The sequence below is a fragment of the Episyrphus balteatus genome, chromosome 2 (assembly GCF_945859705.1).
Source record: "Episyrphus balteatus chromosome 2, idEpiBalt1.1, whole genome shotgun sequence".
Taxonomy (NCBI): Eukaryota; Metazoa; Arthropoda; class Insecta; order Diptera; family Syrphidae; genus Episyrphus; species Episyrphus balteatus.
In genome coordinates, this window is record NC_079135.1 from 56447828 (window position 1) to 56459085 (window position 11258).

At 34.9% G+C, this 11258-nt stretch overlaps 2 long non-coding RNA genes across 2 annotated transcripts; one reads left to right on the plus strand and one right to left on the minus strand.

Moving 5' to 3' along the window:
• Window positions 1-5975: 5975 nt before the first annotated feature.
• Window positions 5976-7604, plus strand: LOC129908333 (uncharacterized). Its single transcript, XR_008771259.1, has 3 exons — window positions 5976-7193; window positions 7242-7362; window positions 7421-7604. It is a non-coding gene; the product is annotated as an uncharacterized LOC129908333 (long non-coding RNA).
• A 69-nt stretch (window positions 7605-7673) lies between these two features.
• Window positions 7674-8545, minus strand: LOC129908334 (uncharacterized). The gene is made up of 4 exons (XR_008771260.1): window positions 8321-8545; window positions 8087-8261; window positions 7862-8024; window positions 7674-7759 (listed from the first exon to the last, which is right to left on the minus strand). It is a non-coding gene; the product is annotated as an uncharacterized LOC129908334 (long non-coding RNA).
• Window positions 8546-11258: the final 2713 nt, after the last annotated feature.

Here is an 11258-nt window from a genome sequence, read left to right on the forward strand (position 1 = left end):
ATGGGGGTAAGTTGAATCTATCTTTCCATGGAAGGGCACGGTAAAGCGAAACGAATAAATCTTCTTTGAACGTTTTCAATTCTATTTGAATGATATTCGTAAAAAGGTGACCAAACTTGGGAAGCATATTCAAGAGTGGGTCTCACGAATGTCATGTAAAGGGATTTTGTAACATACGGATTATTGAACTTAGACCAACGTTTAATAAAACCAAGGGACCGGTTGGCTTTGTTAATTATCTGATCAATGTGAGAGTTAAAATTTAACATTCTATCACATAAGACGCCCAGATCACACATGGATTCAGCTATTTGGATGGGTTCATTTAAAAAGTAGTAAATTCTTGAGGAATTTAATGTACGTCTTCGGGAGTATGTAACTTTAAGGCATTTAAAGATGTTCAAATCTAAAAAATTATGTTTGCACCAATTGAAAAAGCGATTAAGGTCGTTTTGGAGAAGATTAGAGTCAGATGGAGTTGAAATTTCCTTGAAAATTTTCATATCATCTGCAAACATTAAAAGGGAGGAGTCTTTTAAGATAGCGGTCACATCATTCACTGTAAGAACAAAAAGAAGAGGTCCAAGGTGACTACCTTGAGGAACTCCAGATGTGGCGAAAATTGGTTTAGATATTGTGCAACGAAACAAAACTCTATATACGCGGTTCTCCAAGTATGAGGTTACCCAAGAAATAAAGTTTGGTGGAAATCCTAATGCTTCAAGTTTAAGACAAATGATTTTATGTGACACTTTATCAAAGGCTTTCGCAAAGTCCGTGTAGACTGTGTCAACTTCGTTTCCATTTTCAAGAACATTTAGTGTTTTGGAGACAAATTCAACGAGGTTTGTTGTTGTTGATCTTCCTTTAAGAAAACCGTGTTGGACGGGTGAGAATACAGACTTACAGTGGAAATAGACTGAGTCATACACTAAGCTTTCAAAGAGCTTGGGAATACACGATAGTTTAGCTATTGGTCTGTAGTTTATGACCGCGTTTTTGGGACCTTTTTTATGAATTGGGAAAATAAAGGAGTCTTTCCAAACATCAGGAAAAACACACTGCGCGAGGGATAAATGGAAAAGGTCTGTAAGTGGTTTTGATATAATACGCACACATTTTTTTAGGAGAATGGAAGGTACGCCATCGGGACCGGGACTATAATTATCAGTTAGCTTATTTATTTTATCAATAACTAAATCTCTAGTTGTATTGACAGATACAAACGATGTTTGCGGACAATCTTTTAAATAGCTAAAATAGGTGTTGTTAGGTTCAGACGGGTTTTTGCTATATGATTGTGAGAAAAATGAAGCTAAATAGTTTGATATTGTTGTGGGGTCGGAAGAAGAGGAATCGCAGAAAACAAAGCTCGAAGGGAGTCCATCAGATTTTCTTTTTGTGTTTATGAAATTAAAGAAGCATTTAGGGTCAGACACCAGATTATTTTCTACGTTGATGAGGTAGCGATTATAAAGGAGTTCATTTAATTGCGAGAAACGATCATACGCAACAATGTAATTGGAGTGATTTGTAACTGATTTGTCACTTAAGTAGATTTTCCAAAGTTTATTACGTTTATTACGTATTTGGCACAATTCTTTATTATACCAAGGTGGAGACGAAGTAAAGTTTTTCTTGCGAGACAGGGGAACGGATTCAGCAATACACCAAGAAACAAGGGAATAAAACATTTTTGTGGCTAAATCGATTTTAAGTCCCATCGAAATGAAATCAAAATCAATTTGGCTTAAAAGATCGTTTAGTTTGACAAAATTTGCTTTACGGAAGTTGTAATAGGACCCTATTGCTTCTTCATAGGTGTTAATATTTTCATAAGAAAAACAAACAGTTATTGGAGGGTGAAAACGATCTAAGGTTGAGAGAAGGTGGGAGCTTTCAGAAACAACACAATTATTGGGATCAGAAGAATAAATAAGATCAAGAAATCTTCCCATGTAATTTGGAACTCCATTTATTTGGAAAAGACCACAATCAAGCATGCAGTCCGATAACAGTTCTTCAATGTTTGAGGATACATTTTGAAACATGAAGTATAACTCATCTTCCGATGAAGTCCAGGTTAAGTTTGGAAGATTAAAATCACCCAAAACTAATATTAAATCATTAGGAAGGGCAGATTCAAAAAGAAAATCAATGGCACTAACTGCAAGTTCGTAGGAGGATATTTTTTGAGCGGGGCGAATATAACAGCAGAGGATGAAAACATTTTTCTTGGATAGGTTGATCTTAATTGAGACAAATTCAAAATCAGTTAAATTTGGTATTTCTACGCGAGTAGTTTCAAGGGTATTACGAACAGCAATAAGAACACCACGGCCTGGTGTTCCTGGGTTAACATCTTTTCTAAACACTGTGAACTCAGCTGTAAAGAGTTCAGAGTTGAGAACGTCAGAAGTGAGATTAGTTTCAGTCAGGGCGAAGATATCATAAGGCAAGTTTTGAGAGTTTTGAAACACGGTTGTGGTTTTGGATCTTAGTCCCCTTACGTTTTGGTAATATAGACTAAGAGAGATAGGCACCGAGTTACACGAAACGGGGTTAGGAACGATAATAGTTCTTAAAATCAGACCGCGATTTTTGTAAGTGAGAAACTCTTTTCGAGGCAATAAATGACGCAAATGACGATAAATCATTTGCCACTTGAGACGGTGAAATTGAAAGACCTTCGTGGAATTGAACGTAAATGTGCATTAATTCATTTCGTTCTATGGGGAGACCTTCTTGGGAAATCAAGACTTTTAAATTGGTGTTGGTTTTGCCTTCAAAGACAACAGAATCCGGTTTATCATGGAGATAGGCTAGAAAGAGACGCACATTATTATATATCCTTTGATCCCTAAGACGAGACATAACATAGCGTCCTTCTATACTAGTATCCGATAAGTGTTTTGTTAGTTTCACTACCGGTGGAATGAGGGGATTGAGAAAACCATTCGATTGGGGGATCTTGCAGTTTAGAGTATTGGGATGGGATGTGATGTCAGAAGTTTGTTTACTTGGAACAGAGGTGGGAAAAGAGGGATTCAATGTGTGAGAGTGGACGAAGTGAGGTAGATATTCGAAGAGGAAGCTGGATTGGAGGTAGAGGTAATCACAGTAGGTCTGACGTCAGGGCCAGAAGGAGAAAGATTAAAAGAAACTCTTTTTGAAGGAGGTTTTAATGGGGACGGAGGGGACTTCCGTTTAAGAACAATAGGGCGTTTGATTAAAGTGTTCATAATAGGTCTTGAAAAATTAGGGAAAATTCCTGTTTTGAATGACCAGTTGGGATCTGTATTATTTTTAGGTGTTTGAGATTTAGTAGATTTAGGCGTTTTGGAATCAGGATTATTGTTGGATATATGAGGTTTTTCAGGTTGGATTAAATTAGATTCTGTGAATGTTGAGAGCTGCATGCGGCCAAGTTGAAGACCTCCGGATCGTTGAAATAGCCAAATGTATTTAGATGGTATAAGGATTTTAAATCGACGTGAGGACATCGGTATACATTTTGTAATGTCGATAGCGTATTTTTTCATGAAGAAAGATCGCACCCAACTGACTTTTGCTGATTTGGGAGCATTTTTGAGTAGGAACCAAGTGTTGTTTGCAGCTTCCATCTTTTGTATTCGAGCGTTCCAATCTTTTTTTGTCCACATAACGCCAAATTTGTTGATCCCTTTTGTTCTTGCACGGTTCGGTTGCATATTTGGGGTTAGGTTGAGATTTTGGTTGTTTGAGGTTTCTTCTGCTGTCGCGAGTTCCTCAAAAATGGAAAGACCTTCATTCGTTCGCATTATAGGTTGTGGAATATTAACAATAGATGTATTAAAAATAGATGTCGGGGGATAGATTTGGGCCGGAATGTCATCAATTTTGGAGGAGGTGGTTTTCAGTTCATGGGATATTTCCCCCAAAGAAATTCGCGTAACGGCAATATCATTGCTCATATCGCTAAGAATAAGATTAAGGTCGTTATTTTTTCGCGAGGGGCCTTGGAGGTGTATATCGAGGTCGGTCCGTATAGAATTTATTCCCGACAAAATATTTTTGACCGAGTTTTGCAAATCTTCACGGAGAGAGTCAAAGGGTTTCAAGGGATTGGCGTTAATCATTGAATGTTTGATCACTTCCCTAGATTCATTTTTGGATTGTTTTAGATCGTTCAAGGAATTGTCAATTGCGGATAATTGTTTAGTCAAATTATCGTGACTTTTTTTTATCAAAGTTGATAGGCTGGATATTGTGGTATCTAGTTCGTCGTATTGTTTTACCAGCCCATCAATTTTGAAATTTTCGTTGGCAATTTGTGTGCATTTATGATTTAAATCAGCAATTGACTCATTCACTGTATCATTGGCACATTTAATCGCAAGAAGAATGTGGGACAACGAAATATTCTTGCAGTCATCACAATAAAACACAAACTTGGAAGTAATTTCAACGATATTAAGCGCCACCCTTTTGCTGACTAAGATGCATTTGGGGTGATACAATTTACCGCACAGACCTCCACACGACACACGATCGACAAAGATTTCCGAATTGCAAGCACTGCACTTTGACATGGTGATTGTTTTATTGTTTTTTATATTTTATTATGACTTTTTTTCTTTAATAAATTGGGTTAAGAGAATTCGTTTGCACTTAATGACACAGATATGGGTGAGGTTGAGTTTGTTTCGATTTTTTTATTTTTTTTTTGTGTGTTACTGGGCTAACAATAGAGAAGTGCAAATTATGTTGTGATACACTTATTTGACACTGATTGAAATTGGTGGGCAAAGTAGAAGTAGAATTTTAGCAATTATAAAAGAAAAAGGTAAATTTGGAGCAAAATAAAAACACGTCCGTACTCGGCGACGAATGAAAACATTTGAGCGATACATTATAGCGATACAAAAAAAAGTTGTATAGCTGAGTTGTAGAGAATTTTAAGGCGAATAATCTTTTCTCGATACGTTTTTTCATAATTTTGATAAAGTGCTCAAATCTTTAAAATTGTCATTTTTTTCGTTTTTTTTTACTTTTTTTGGCTTGTAACTTTTTTAATAGGTATTAGGAATATCGAAAAAGTGTTCTTCACATAAAAGACTCGAAATTTAATTGCCTACGTTTCTTGTAAACACAACTTTTATGTCCAAGATGGAGGCCGAAATGTGAATTTCGCTAGTGCGAAAAATCAGGGTAATGATATTCAGCCAATGCTCTATCGAAAGAGCAAAAAAAATTTGGGGGTAGTACAAACAGCTGGGTCGCCCATATATGAACATCATAAATGCACTGGACTTGGACTAATCAACCTGCTTCTGCATACACGTATACCTACCCACCTCAAGCACACCACCCTTCAAGCAAACAGGTCCGACCTCGGTGCGAATCCGCTCCGCCTCAGGCGGATCTGAGTCCGACTTCGGCTCAGAAACGGGTCCGTAGGCGGCTCAAATTAGTATGGAAATTATAATCACCGCGGAGCCGATTTTATATGTATTGGTTTTTTCACCACGATTTCTTCTTCGACTTTGTGTTCATACACAAAAAAATACAAGTGTGTGAGTGCAACCCCGTTTTTCTCGGTCGGAGTGTCTTTTCTGAACTCCGTTTTCTTGCTTGAAGGGCAGTCACTTGCAAAAGTAGTTTTTTTTTGTTATGTTTTGGAGTGGACCCATCGACAATTTGAGGGTTGACATTCATTTTCACACAATTTTGTTCTTATACTACTTGTCACATATATCTATCTAAAACTGTTTCTATTTAAATTATTTTAAGCTAATATCAGTTTCTGTGAATATATTGAAAAAAAAAGTTAATTCAAAACTCGAAGAGAAATGTATTTTTGAAGTGAAAACTTCTTTAGTATCGTATTGATTTGAAACAAGATGAAACGAAAACGCGACACGAACATTCAACTTGTTATAACTTTTTTGTTTTAATAGATAGATGAATGAAATTTGAACTGTACACAAGTACACAAGTTACACAATCTTAAATTGAAAAATACCTCAAAACACCTGTGGAGATCTGTTGCCGATGACTAGCCACCAGTGTAGGAAGTACCGTAATCTCAGTTTGGAAATTCGACATGGTTGACTTAAAAAAATTCTAACTTCTCTTGTAGGCATCTTTGAAATGATGCCTATCGTTATTTTTATAAGCAATGCTCAGAAGAAATAGCTAGTTGCATTCCTCCCCTCAAACAATTCAACCGTAATACTCGCGCTTCAAGGAATGCTCATCAGTTTACCCTAGAGTCCAATTTCGGACGTACCGTTAAATACAGAGATTCTTTCTTCAGCCGCACTACACGAATGTGGAACGCATTACCCGCCTGTGTTTTTCCATCGCATTTCAAAACTCAGAACTTCAAAACTAATGTTCATCGGCATCTCCTTTCAAACCCCTCCCTTTTTTCCTAATGCTCGTACTGTGTTCAGCATATTAAGGGTAGACTAATCCCTTTAGTGCGCGCTTATTATAAAAAAAAAAGGTTGATACGTCATATGAAAGGTGAAACAATAGGTGTGTTTTTTATTACCACCGGTCTTAACTGGACAAAAAAAAACGCCTCGGGGCTTAACCTAAAAACTTGGCAGCACTGCGTATTAAATGTTCCGAAATCAGCTGACTAGACAAATATACAGTTGTAAAGAAATTGTCAAACGTCAAACAAAAAAGAATTACAGCAGAAACAAACTAAAAAATAACAAAAGAACAAATTCCGAAGATTCAACAATTAATCAGCAAATAGGTATTTTATTTCCACTCGAAACAAAATTATGTTAAAATGTTCATGAGCTTCGAAACAAACAACGTGAAACCTACAGCCGCCCTCAAAAGCGAACAACATCAAAAGTCTAAACAACAAAAAGCTACATAGAGGCCGATCCGGCTTTGCAGTTAGACGAATTGATTTTCGAAAAGCTTGCACTTACAGACAATCTCTTGAAAAAGCAATAGATTTCTCTACAACTCGTGTGCGGAAAGCAAAATCGTTCAAAGTCCTTCAGAAATCCAATGGAGTTAGAACAATTTTGATTTCCGCAGACGAACTGTTATCAAAAGATCGCATTACAACTCACTTCCTTGCATTCGAGATTTACGCTAGGATGAATAAAATTCTTCTAATCAGCGCCAAACATCCACAACATCATTGAAGCAAATCGTGATTCAATTTCGTGGAGAGCGCAGAGGTTTGTATCTTTGTATATAAGAAGAAGCAATTAAACCATGAAATAAAGTTCCATTTCACTTACCTTTCTGTACTCCAATTGGAACGACAAGTAAAGTACTACAAGGCAACCAAAGATTGGCGATCAGTAAATTGGACAACGTAGGATCTTTCTTCATTTACTATTCTTAGTAAGTTACTCAACAAATATTGAAACTGTGTATTTAACTAATTGTAGATTCTTTTCAGTTGGAAAGTAAGGTGTTTGTTCGATCGGCCGATCCAATGTTCCAACTATGTGGCCAAAGCCAAAAGCCGTTTAAACACAAAACGATCAGACAAGCTTTCTAAATCAAATCAAATATTTTTGAAATTTCTAATTAAATGATAATTTCACTTTTTATAAATACAAAATAACATGTCAATGCTACAAATACAGCTATAGCTGCTGCAGATCAAATCAGCAACTTAAATTGATTGTTGTTTTCTTTGATGTCTTGTAGGATTACTTTGCGTTCTCTTGGTTTTCGTTTTCTCTTCTAAAATTGCTCGTATCCTTCATTGCATGGTTTGCAGTTTTCTTTGTTCCTAAAGACAAAATAAAAATAATTCTTTATTCATAGTATGTAACTAAAATATCTTATGTGGATCTAATTCTTAAAAAATTATTTTTTTTAAATTCATACTTACATTTTTTTGATCATCTAAATTAGGTATATGTACCTTGTGACAAATGATAGAATTATGATTGCATGAAGTTGGTTTGGAATTCCAACATGGCCATTCGGCAATACAGGCAGCCATTAGGTACTTTCTTTTCACATTTTGGACGTGGTAATTGTTTGATCTTATACTAAAAAGTAGAGATTTAAAATATATGTAAGAAAATTGGTAACACAACCCAAATTTACGCACATTATCAAACTTGTATTCAAAAATATTACTAGAGTTATTTTTGAAAGGAAAAGAGCAGAATGACAACAAGCTGAATATAAAATTTTGGCAATTTGTCGCAGACTTGGTTGCATGATGGACAAAATCACCTTTGTGGAATTTTAGCTCATTTTGATGACGACACCCAAAATGAAATCTAAAAGGTAAGCAAATAAAATTTCAATTTTTTATTCAATAAAAAAGATAAGAATCAACCTGCAAGGTTCTATTCTAGTTGCTACAGCTCTCCGTTCTCTACTTCAATGCAGGAACTGCAATACAATTACTTCCAAATTGACATTAACCTGAGATTGCAGTGATAAAGTCCATTTGTGTTTCTTACAAGAGAGCAATTTTCCTCAAACATTATCTCAGGATAGGCATAGATCATCACAGCAGTAGGAAATTTTAACTTTTAGTTTTTTTTTTACAAAGAAATAAGGAAATGTTATCAAGAGAAATACAAATTAATAAATCTAAAAAGAAGAATAAACCTTTTGGATTCATGTCTGAGAACTTTCCGCGCGCTTTCAATTTCTTATCATTTGGCTTGCTGTTGGGTTTATGCTGCTGAGGATTGGAAATTGGAAGGACCGTCTGCGCCAGCTTGGAGACTAATAGGTATTCCTGGTTGTGGACTGCGGGCATAACCATAACCTGGATATGCTTCCTGGCTTACTAAGTCCATTGAGCGCTGTACACAGCTACATAATCTGGTGTCTTGGCAATTGCCAAGCAATTGCTTATGCTGTTGTTGTTGCGCTGCTTCACATAATTACCTTTGCTCAGACTGGACTTTGATTGTGGAGTCATATTTGAGATGCTGCTCCAAGCGATGTGTGATTAGCGGCTCGTTATTTAGTTTTAATTTGGATTTCCATAAAAAATATAAATCCGCCCCCAAAGAGCAATGGAAATGTTTCTTTGTCATAAAAACAAATTGTTTTTCTAGCAAACAGTGTTTTATGATTTTCATTGCAACCCAAATGTTCATCTTCGATTGGTACCGACACGATGTAGACCAAGTGTAGCTGGACTGAATAGGGCGGTTCAATGTGCTCATCTTCAGCAAATTACACTGGTCAACAAAATTAAACTTTTTTTTTGTTACAGAAACAAAGGTATACTTTTCTATAGGATTTTGGTGTGCTGATCTCGAATCCGAAGTCAAAAAAAATCTATCACATCAGGTTTTTGAGATAATCCCGTTAGAAAATTGAAAATACCGCTTTTTACCAGTTTTCGAGATTATTTCATAGCTTTTGGTTATTTGTTTTAAATAAATTTGTATAGGTTTCTAATAGAACTTAATCTTGTCTTTCTAAATCCGTTTAAATCTTTTAAATATCTCTATTCTTCTTTGAGAAATCTGAAATTGAAATCAACGTGTTTGGTATATCTCATGTTTATTTGCTTTTAATAGCAAATCTCGAAATGTTCTTTGCCAATCGCTTTCAAATTTTGACACAACGTTGCATTTACATTCCAGTAAGTTCTTATTTTGTTTTTAACAAGAAAAAAATTATATTTTTCTCACTAGTAATTATTTAGTATAACTATCTGACACGGTCACGCTTTGATGTATCTCACCGCGATTCACCACCTTCGCAAATATAAAAACTTGCGAGATTCTAAATGGAACGTTGTGTCAAAATTTGAAAGCGATTGGCAAAGAACATTTTGAGATTTGCTATTAAAAGCAAATAAACATTAGATATACCAAACACGTTGATTTCAATTTCAGATTTCTCAAAGAAGAAAAGAGATATTTAAAAGATTTAAACGGATTTAGAAAGACCAGATGTAGTTCTATTAGAAACCCTTACAAATTTATTTCAAAAAAAAAAAAACCAAAAGCTATGAAATAATCTCGAAAACTGGTAAAAAGCGGTATTTTCGATTTTCTAACGGGATTATCTCAAAAACCTGATGTGATAGAATTGTTCTGACTTCGGATTCGAGCTCAGCACCCAAAAAACCTATAGAAAAGTATATCTTGGCGTCTGTAACAAAAACCTTGTTGACCAGTGTTATTTTCGTCGTCAGATAGATGTATGATGAATTTAAAAAAATAGAGTACTGAATAAATTTAGAATGGGTAAGATTGATGTAATAGGCAAGGCATACCTGATAGTGTTCGTTAAACATCGATAGTTTAAGATTTCGATAGTATCGATAGTTTTGGGAAAACCCTATCGATACTATCGATAGTATCGATAGTTTTACTAAATTTCGTAAAAAGCTTTAAAAAGGCTTTTTTTTGAATAATTAAAAAACGTTTAATAATCAGAATATTGCAATTTAAAACATATTTTAAGCAACTGGAAATGTATTATTTCAATTGTTAACTTGCAAAACATTTTGAAAAACAAAAAACCAGATGTATTGAGGTCCGAAAAAAAATGGTGTTCGGTTCGATATGGCCTTTGGCAAGCTTGCCAAAGATACCAAACAATTATTTAAAATGAAAACATTTAACCCATATGTGCACGAGTTTATCGAGCACAAGAGAACATTTTTGTATAAATAGATAAATGTACAATACATACATACATCTAGCGGTACTGCATACTCTTTTAGGTACATCAGCAAATAAGATAATGTAACCTTGTCGATTCCTACATACATATTTATTTAACAAAAAGAATGAAGGTCCTACATTCTAGTACGTGCATGTATAAATACTAAAAAGGCCTCAAAAATAAAGTTTAGATTTTACATAAGTAACATTTTACAAACATGGTCGTGTTTCCACAGACCGGCTTGAAAAAAAATACTAAGCAAGCAGATGATCTTTTATTTGGTGTTGTCATAACGAACCAAACTATTGCCTTGAATGTATTTATGAAATGATACAGCTAAAAACACAATACAATAAAATAAAATTTATTGAAACAAATCGCGCAGCAACCAAAACCGAAAGTAAACAAAATGCAACAGTGACATAGTATGACAATGTTAACAATTAGTATTATAATTCGGTGGTTTCCCAAACAAAAACTCATTCATAAATAATTGAAATGATGAGAAATGAAGATTTCACTAAATTTTCAAAAATTTTCAGTGTTTTAGGAGTTCAAAATTAAAAAGCTGGTGCGTTTAGAACGAAAAGCTTGGGGTAAACTGTTAAACTTAAAACTATAGATAGTTTTGT